A 9,554-nucleotide genomic window follows, 5' to 3' on the forward strand; every position below is an offset into this window, starting at 1 on the left:
GATTTTGCCCCAGAGTAAAATTCGTTTTAATGTTTTTTTTTTTTTTTTACAAAACTATGGTAGTGTTTAATTTTAATTGGTTGGTTCAATATAATTTTTATTCGTGCCAAGCGGTAGTTTTTCTATCGTTTTAGCTTTTTTAGCAAAAGTATGGTAGTGTTTTGCCTTAGTTGGTTGACTCGATGTAAAATTTTTTTAGATCGTGTTATCAGTAGTATGTAAAAGTAACCGAAACACTAACGTATATGTTATGGGAGAGAAATATTCGGCTTAATGTCTCGCAACGCGGGCGGGGCAAACACAAGTCCATATACATTTCCATAAAAGTCAATTAGTAAGCTGCCAAAATGATCCATGAGGTTTGGTCACTTTTACGACTTTAGTTCAAAAATCAAACCCTTTTGAATCTGGGTTCCTGTGGTTTCAATTTTGTTGCCATTTTCATCCAAAATCAAAATCTGGTCAGATTTTTCGGTTAAAATCCAACTTTTTGTCTTTTTCCTATGGTAAAATTGTTTTTTTAACGTTTTATTATAACAAATTAAAAAATCTAAACATTTTGCCCTTCATTAAAATGGAGGAAAAGGAAAAAAAAATTGGATGTTAACTGAAAAATCTGCAAGATTTTGATTTTGGATGAAAATTGCAATAAAATTGAAAACACAGGGACCCATATTCAAAAGTTTTGAGTTTTGTACTAAAGTGACCAAACGTCAGAGACCATTTTCACAGTTTACTCAAAGTCAATTTTAAATGGGTCTGGTTATCCACACATCCCCTAAATTTATCCACACATCCCCTAACCCTATACACCCCTCATTGCCCTATACGCCTGAAAATGGACCCACCTGATAAGCCCCTCATTGCCCTATACGTTTACTTTTTGGTTACTTTTTCACACATCCTATTAATTGTCAATGATTGGGTGTCAGCCAATGATTGCCCAATCATTGGCTCTTTTGTGTGGAATAAAATTGGGGGAGGGGGGGGGGGATGTGTGGGTTTTCATTGGGATGAAATATTATTTAAAAGAAACTTTATATATATATTTTTTAAATTGTTGTTAAAATAAAAAAAATATAAACATTTATATTTATTATTATTTATTGTTATAAAAGGAAGGTATATAAATGTCATTTTTTATTTAATATATTTAGAAAAATGGCAACATTTTTATTAGTTAATTATTATTATAAAACGTCAATATTTTTTATAATTAATATTATAAAACTTCTACCTTTTTTATCAAGTGTTAGTATAAAACGTCAACTTTTTTTTAAATTAGTATTATAAAACTTCTACATTTTTTATCAACTCTTAGTATAAAACGTCACCATTTTTTTTAATTAGTATTATAAAACTTCTACATTTTTTTATCAAGTGTTATTATAAAACGTCACCATTTTTTTTAATTAGTATTATAAAACTTCTACATTTTTTTTATCAAGTGTTATTATAAAACGTCACCATTTTTTTTAATTAGTATTATAAAACTTCTACATTTTTTTTATCAAGTGTTATTATAAAACGTAAAATTCTCAATAATCCAAAACGCAAATGTAAGTGAACATTGTTTGATAAAATAACACAAAACACAACACTTTCATACAAAATTTAATACAATACATAGCCGAAACCGTAAATCGCTAACTATTACATATTATTACTTACACTCACACGAACCCGTTGTGTATCTGAATCAGGTTCTCAAACAAACCGTGAAATCGAACAGTTTCTTCGTACAACTGTGGCTAATGGAAATGCATGAAAAATATGATGAAGAAGTTGATTCTCGATTTGATGAACCTGTTCTTATGACAAACCCTTCATCAATTGAGATTTTAAAGACAAGGCAATGTCATGAGTTGGGAATAGAATCGGTTATTTCATCGCGCGTCTGAACCGACTTTTAAACCGGACGGAATCTACGAAGAAACTGTTTGATTTCACGGTTTTGTTTGAGAACCTGATTCAGATACACAACGGTCTCTTTGCTTCATCCACTAGAACTATTTGTGTATGCATTCTTTTGGTTGTTAACTACCAAAAGAATGCATACACAAATAGTTCTAGTGGACGAAGCAAAGAGACCGTTGTGTATTTGAATCAGGTTCTCAAACAAACCGTGAAATCGAACAGCTTCTTCGTAGATTCCGTCCGGTTTAAAAGCCGGTTCAGACGCGTAATGGTATATGGTGGTCACGGAACTACAAGGCGTCGGTAGATGCCGGTGACAGAACTGCCGTGCGTCGGTAGATGCTATCAAGACTACACCGGGTGACCTGGCTATTGATGTTGGATGATGCATCCCCCACCGCCAAGCACCTCACCCTAGACCGACGTCCCGGCGCATGAATCTGAAATATGAACGCAGTGCACTTCTCCATAAAAATTACGTTTCCACCACCGTCAAAACACCGACTTTCGATATCCTGTTAAAAAACATAGAATTATAGTGTTAGACTCGATATTAGAAATTATATTGTAAAATATAATAAACAAACAACACCACCACCACCACCACAGCCGACCACCCACCACCACCATAGCCGACCACCCACTACCACCATAGCCGACCACCCACTACCACCATAGCCGACCACCCACTACCACCACAACCGACCACCTACCACCATAGCCGACCACCCACAACCTAACCACCACCTAAACCACCATCCCAACTACCACAACACACCACCACCACCACAACCTACCACCCTCAACCACCACAGCCTACCACCCACAACACAACACCACCTCACCACCGTCAACCACCATAACCTACCACCCTCAACCACCACAACCCACCACCTCAACCACCACATCCCACCACCTCACCACAAACACCACAGCCTACCACCCACAACACCACAACAGCCACCACTGACTACACAACACCACCACCACCACCACTGTCAACCACCACCTAACCACCCAAAACCACCACAGCCCACCACCCACAAAACAACACAACCGTCAACCACAAAAACCCACCAAAATCAAAGAAAAAATGAAAATTAAACATAAAAATACAGAATACGAACAAACCTTAAATACTCCGAGCGTATGGAGCGATACGAGAGCGATAACAATACGAGAGACAAAGAATCTCTGCGTGTGTGTGTACTTCCGGATCTTCATCGTGTGGTCCAACGTTGGTCTCGTGTGGTCCAAGAACTTTTTGGGGATCTAGTTGGGTGAATATCTGACTAAGCATGAGCCTTAACCTCCATAAATTAGTTAAAGAAAGGGTAACCGGTTACTTTTTTTGAAAAGGTGTCAGTGTATACGACCGTATAGGTCAATGTGAGGCATATACACCACCTAACTTTTTTTATACGGACCTCATAGCACTATGTGAGGCATATGTATTTACTTTTTCTGAAAAAGTGGTTGGATTTTGTACTTTATACGCATCTCATTGTGCTATGAGTGGCGTATTGATTCTTTTTTTTTTTTCTAATATTACGTACGAGAAAGTGTAATCCATATCCATTTTTACATTCACAATGGTTATGTGTAGATGTGGAAGGCAAGCTGGGATAAAAACATCTTGGACGGATATTAATCCTGGGTGTCAATTTTACACCTGCGTGCAATTGGTATGTACTTTAAAAACATCTTGATGCAATGGCTGTTGTAACTTATGCATTATGGTTTGTATAGTGGTAATGATATATATTAATTCGCCTTCGGTTTCAGCGTTCTCGGTGCAAATTCTTTGCGTGGATCGACCCTCCCATGTGTCCTCGGTCAGTTCAAGTCATCCGAGGTTTGATGGATACGAAAGCATTACTTGAAAACGAAGTCAAGTTTTTGAGAGAGGAGGTTCGAATGTATAAAGAGCAAGTAGCAGAAATGGAAAATAAAAATCCAAGGGTCGTTCTTAATAGGGACACCTGTTTGATAATCTGTTGGATTTTGTTTTTTTTGTCCGTATTTGTATTTGTCGTTAGCCGTATTTAAGTTTATGCAACTTATGTAAACGAATGTAATGGCTCTCGTATTTTGGTTATTTAGCGGAATGTTATGTCTTGAGAGTTTATGCAACTTATAATAATAAAACATATGCACATTTAAAAAAACGATGTTATATCTTATGAAATGAATTTTGTGTATTATAAAATGTCAAATTTTTTATTTACCAATTATTATAATGTCTTTAATTATTGGGTACACAAAACACGAAACACCGTTTTATATTAATACACAAAACATGTCATTTTAATACAAAATGTAACGACTAAACCCTGAACCCTAAACCCTAAACCCTAAATCGCTAACTGTTACATATTATTAAATTCTTGCAAACTGTATCGGTTATTCAGATCTCTATTCCTTCACCATATTGCTGCTATCAAGTTTAAGGATGCGTTCCATGGTAAACCTTCGACCTGATCTGGCACTCCCTCGTTGTTGCTGAAGAATTCTCAGTAACCGGTTCCAGAACATGAAGAACCCCTCGAGGTTGCTGATGCAGAAGCATTGTCATTGGTAGAGGTGGAAGAACATTCCAGTTCACCCTCACAGTCACCGGTAAATATCTACTTCCACCGTCACAGACTGTGGGTGCAGAAGCATTGTCGTTGGTGGAAGTTCCGGTGCATGAATCTGGAATACGAACGCAGTTAAGCGTTTGAATCTGAAATATGAACGCAGTGTACTTCTTCATAAGAATTACGTTACCACCACCGTCAAAACACCGACTTTCGATATCCTGTTAATAAAACATACAATTATAGCATTAGACCCGACATCCGAAAATATATTGTTAAAAATAATAAATATAATAATAAAAATAACATATGCATATTTAAAAAAAAACGATGATATACGTCTAGACCCGACAAACGTGTCGGGCTGGGAGTCGGGTAGGGTTACGCTACCACCACAACCACCACCACCACCACCATAGCCGTCCATCACCACCACCACCACCACAACCACCACCACCACCACAGCCGTCAATCACCACCACCACCACCACCACCACAGCCGTCAATCACCACAACCACCACCACCACCACAACCACCACCACCACCACAACCACCACCACCACAACCATAACCACTACCACAACCACCACCACCACAACCATAACCACTACCACTACCACCACCACCACAACTACCACCACCACAACCATAACCACTACCACCACCACCACAACCATCACCACCACCACAGCCGTCAATCACCACCACCACCACTACAGCCGTCAATCACCACAACCACCACCAGCACCACCACAACCACCACCACCACAACCATAACCACTACCACTACCACCACCACAACCACCACCACCACAACCATAACCACTACCACCACCACCACCACAACCATCACCACCACCACAACCGTCAACCACCACCACCACCACCACAACCACGATCATTCCCCACCACAGTCAATCCCCCACCTTCGTCAATCCCCACCGCCACCAATCCCCCACCACCGTGAACCCCAACACCACCACAAACGGCGGAAATAAAACCAAAATATAAAAAAAGTTTGAAGATTAAGCAATAAAATTTGAAATACAAACTAACCTTCATCGTGTGGTCCAGAGTTTGTCTTGTGAAAATCGTGTGGTCCAGAGCGTTTGTGTGTGTGTTCTTGGTGTTTTAGGGTAAGTTTTCAAATTTTAGATCTAGTTTACCCCTTTATTGAAGTTGGGAAAGTGTTTGTGTTCAATGAGAGCCGTATGGTTCAATGAGCACCTTAATGTGTATGAAGTGTATAAATGAAATACTATAACCAATTTATCAGCTCCTGTATAGGAGGATAAACTGGTTAAGGCTTGTGTGTTCTATGCGAGGTGTACGAGTTCGAATCCCATGGGAGGCCGGTCCGATACAGAAGGACCCCTCCCTTTTTTTTGTGTAATTATAATTTTTCAAATCCAGTCCCTGAGGTTTGTTTTGCACAAGAACAGTCCCTGCACAGTTACTAAAAACTAACTGTAATTCTAATTTTTCAAATCCAGTCCCTGAAATTCTTATAACCGTTTATACCCCTTCTGCACATGCTTAGCATTTTTAAAAAAGACCAGTATACCCCTTCGTTAGAAGAATCCCAATACCTTTAAAAAAGACCAATATACCCCTTCGTTATAAGAATCCCAATACCTATTTGTTCGTACAACCACATGACCCCTCCTTTTTTTTGTGTAATTATAATTTTTCAAATCCAGTCCCTGAGGTTTGTTTTGCACAAGAACAGTCCCTGCACAGTTTTTAAAAACTAACTGTAATTCTAATTTTTCAAATCCAGTCCCTGAAATTCTTATAACCGTTTATACCCCTTCTGCACATGCTTTGCATTTTTAAAAAAGACCAATATACCCCTTCGTTATAAGAATCCCAATACCTTTAAAAAAGACCAATATACCCCTTCGTTATAAGAATCCCAATACCTATTTGTTCGTACAACTACATTAAACCCAAAATACAACATAGATGCTGATAAAATATTAAACATGTTACCATCCATACATGCGATAAAAGATTAAAGGTTTATACAAAAACAACCGGGCATACAACTAAACATAAATAACAAAAGACCAATAAATATTTGTTCGTACAACCACATTAAACGTCAAAATACAACCAAACGAAACAGATAAATACTACTCCTAAGCCATTTCCTCGTCACCGTCATCAGAACCACTATCCTCATAACGTATCAACTGCATCTGGGTGTCAGACGGGCCTGCCTGCGTGCCGGACGGGCTTGCCTGCGTGCCGGAAGGGCCTGCCTGCGTGCGGCACGGGCCGGCTTCCGAGCCGGACCCCGGATACACTCGTGGTTGTGGCGGGTCTCGAACCGGCAACCCCGCCTCGCTACACCTATCACCCTCGCTAGCCATCATCCACTCCATCATATCCTCCATCCGGTCCATCCGCAGATCCTGCAGCGCCAACCTCCCCATCACAGCCGTCCGACCCGCCACAAGCCTCTTGAGGAGACGCTGAGTTGACTGAGGCAACCTCACCGCATGATAGACGCGCCGAGGATGCTGTGGCGGCTCCTGCGGATGCCCCTGCTCAACCTCAGGCTCGACGTCACCCTCTCCAACAGGCTCATCAACAACATGAGGCATATCCACCTCCGCAGCGTCCAACAGATGTTGATGTACTAACGGCTGGGCTAAAAAAAATCTGATCGTTCTCACCGACAAACCGATAACCAATGCCCGGAAAGTTCACCGCCAAGTTCATCCCTCTCATCGTCCTAATACCCAAATACTCGAAAGGGGCAGGCGGTGGCAACTCACCGATGAATGGAAAATACCGACCGCAATGCTGGGCAATACGCGTGATGAACGCCCCTCCGTGCAATCCGCCACGCTTCTGACGTCGGGAAAATGAGGCGAAATACTCCGCCAGGCAGCGATGGAGGGCGCACGGCGTCCCCGTGAATAAACAGTAAAGATAGAACAGGTCATTTTTCGTGACCCACTCGTTGCTTTTGCCACGCCCAAATATCGACGTGGCAATGCAACGGTGTATGTAGCGAACGAGTGGGTCAGTAATCAACGAGACACGGGCCTTATGACCGAAGGGTACATCACAGAGGGTGGGCCACCAAGCAAGCAACTGATCATCAGGCATAGATGTGATCGCGGTGGTATAAATATCCTGAACCAACTCCTCATCAGTGTAGAATCCGGTGGCCAAAGCAAACTGACGCAGCGACATATTCTGTCGCTCCCCGAATAAATAGAAAGTTACCTCGGCAGGGGGTGGTTCCACCATCGGATCGTCCATATCTAAGTTAGGCTGCTCAGGAGGCCGTGGTCGATAGATAAACGTGGAGAGGAACTCCACCACCATAGGCCTATAAGAAGGCCCAGCCGCATAAAAAAACATACGATCCCACGGGTTATTTTCCCCGATTATACCCCGGGCCCTCTGCTCCTCGTCACACTCCCGTAACGCGTCCCAACACAACGCCCTCTGCTGCCTCACTCTCATACCCCGGAACTTGGCAAAACGTCTGTATTCCATACTGCGCTGGGGGAAGTCTAAAAAATCGTACGGCTCACAATTACCCCCGGCCATCGGATTGAATACCGGACCACCATTTGGTGCCTGTTGTTCCTCATCTGACGACATATCTGCAACAATTAAAAGTTAATATTTTGTCAAAATATTAATAAAATTACGACAACCCACAAACACCACAGCCAACCCACAACCACCACAGCCCACCCACAACCACCGTCAAACCCTAACCCCATAGATACAACCACCACCGTCCTAACCTCAACCACTCTAACAACCACCACCGTCAAACACCTCTACCGCCAAACACCACAACCAAAATATTTCAGAATAAACAAAAAAAAAAAACCGTAAAAAAACAATAACAAAAAGGAAAGATGAAGATGTTACTAACCTCTTATGGAAATTCGCACCATATGGTTCGATACGGGATAGAAATGGTATACGGGAGAGAGTTGTGTGTGTTTTTGGTGTGTGTGTGTGTTCGAATTGATTTTGATCTAGTTTTCCCTCTTTAGTGAGCTGAAATGTTGTTTGTGTTGGTATACATTCCTCATTGGCCAATACGTGGCTTATAGATTGCTTACCAGTAGCCGCTTATTGTGCTATGAGCGGCATATAGAGGCTGGTATACACCTCTCATTGCCCAATATGCTGCATATGATGCCTTTCTTCTAATAAAAATAGTGATGTAAATAAGTGTTTTTACATTATAAAACAATGTAATTAACATTTTTTTATAAAATAAATGTTGCTTACACTATATTCAAAAGATAATAGAATGTAAAATAAAAAAATAAAACATAATAATACGATTAAACAGTTTTACGTGTTACAACGAGAACCTACAACAAGTTAATAAAGTCTCTTCGTACACTTCTATTACTACGAAGTAACTTCTTACCCTCTGAAAGACGAGACATGTACATTGTCTCCCACTCCATAGCTTCAGTACTTCGATACATATTCCATAGTCCATTCGGTGGAGGCATCGGACCATCATCCGTTAACTTAACCATGATGAAATGGCCATCTTCCACATAGGCAATCGAAAGAACAGAATGGCCCTCCGCCGGACCATCAAACATGGGAAAGTATGTTTGACAAACACCATTGCTTAAATGTTGAACAACCACACCAAATTTTTGAGCCACCAACAATCCGGCGTATGGCAAGAACATCTAGCATGCCATTGGTGCAGGTTCCACGTGTAACCAGTTTATTGATCGATATACTGTAGTGTAAAATCCCGGATCAAAAGAGTCAAGAAGAGGCATCCACCGGGCTTTGTTAATGAACATCTCATCCAGTAGCTCTTGGCGGACCCACATCCAAGCATTCTGGTCCAACCCCAAACCCATAGCCACCGATCGAAACCCACAGTTACCGTCAGGCTGGGCATCTTCCATATGTGTTATGTATCTTCGATACATAGATGGAAGCCAGTCCTTAAACGATCGATCATGTTTTTGTACCTGTAATTATAAAATATATTGTGGAAAATCTTTATCAGGGAAAATGTATGTATGGAAGTACGTAGGATA

Source organism: Helianthus annuus, chromosome 9 (genome assembly GCF_002127325.2).
Source record: "Helianthus annuus cultivar XRQ/B chromosome 9, HanXRQr2.0-SUNRISE, whole genome shotgun sequence".
Taxonomy (NCBI): domain Eukaryota; kingdom Viridiplantae; phylum Streptophyta; class Magnoliopsida; order Asterales; family Asteraceae; genus Helianthus; species Helianthus annuus.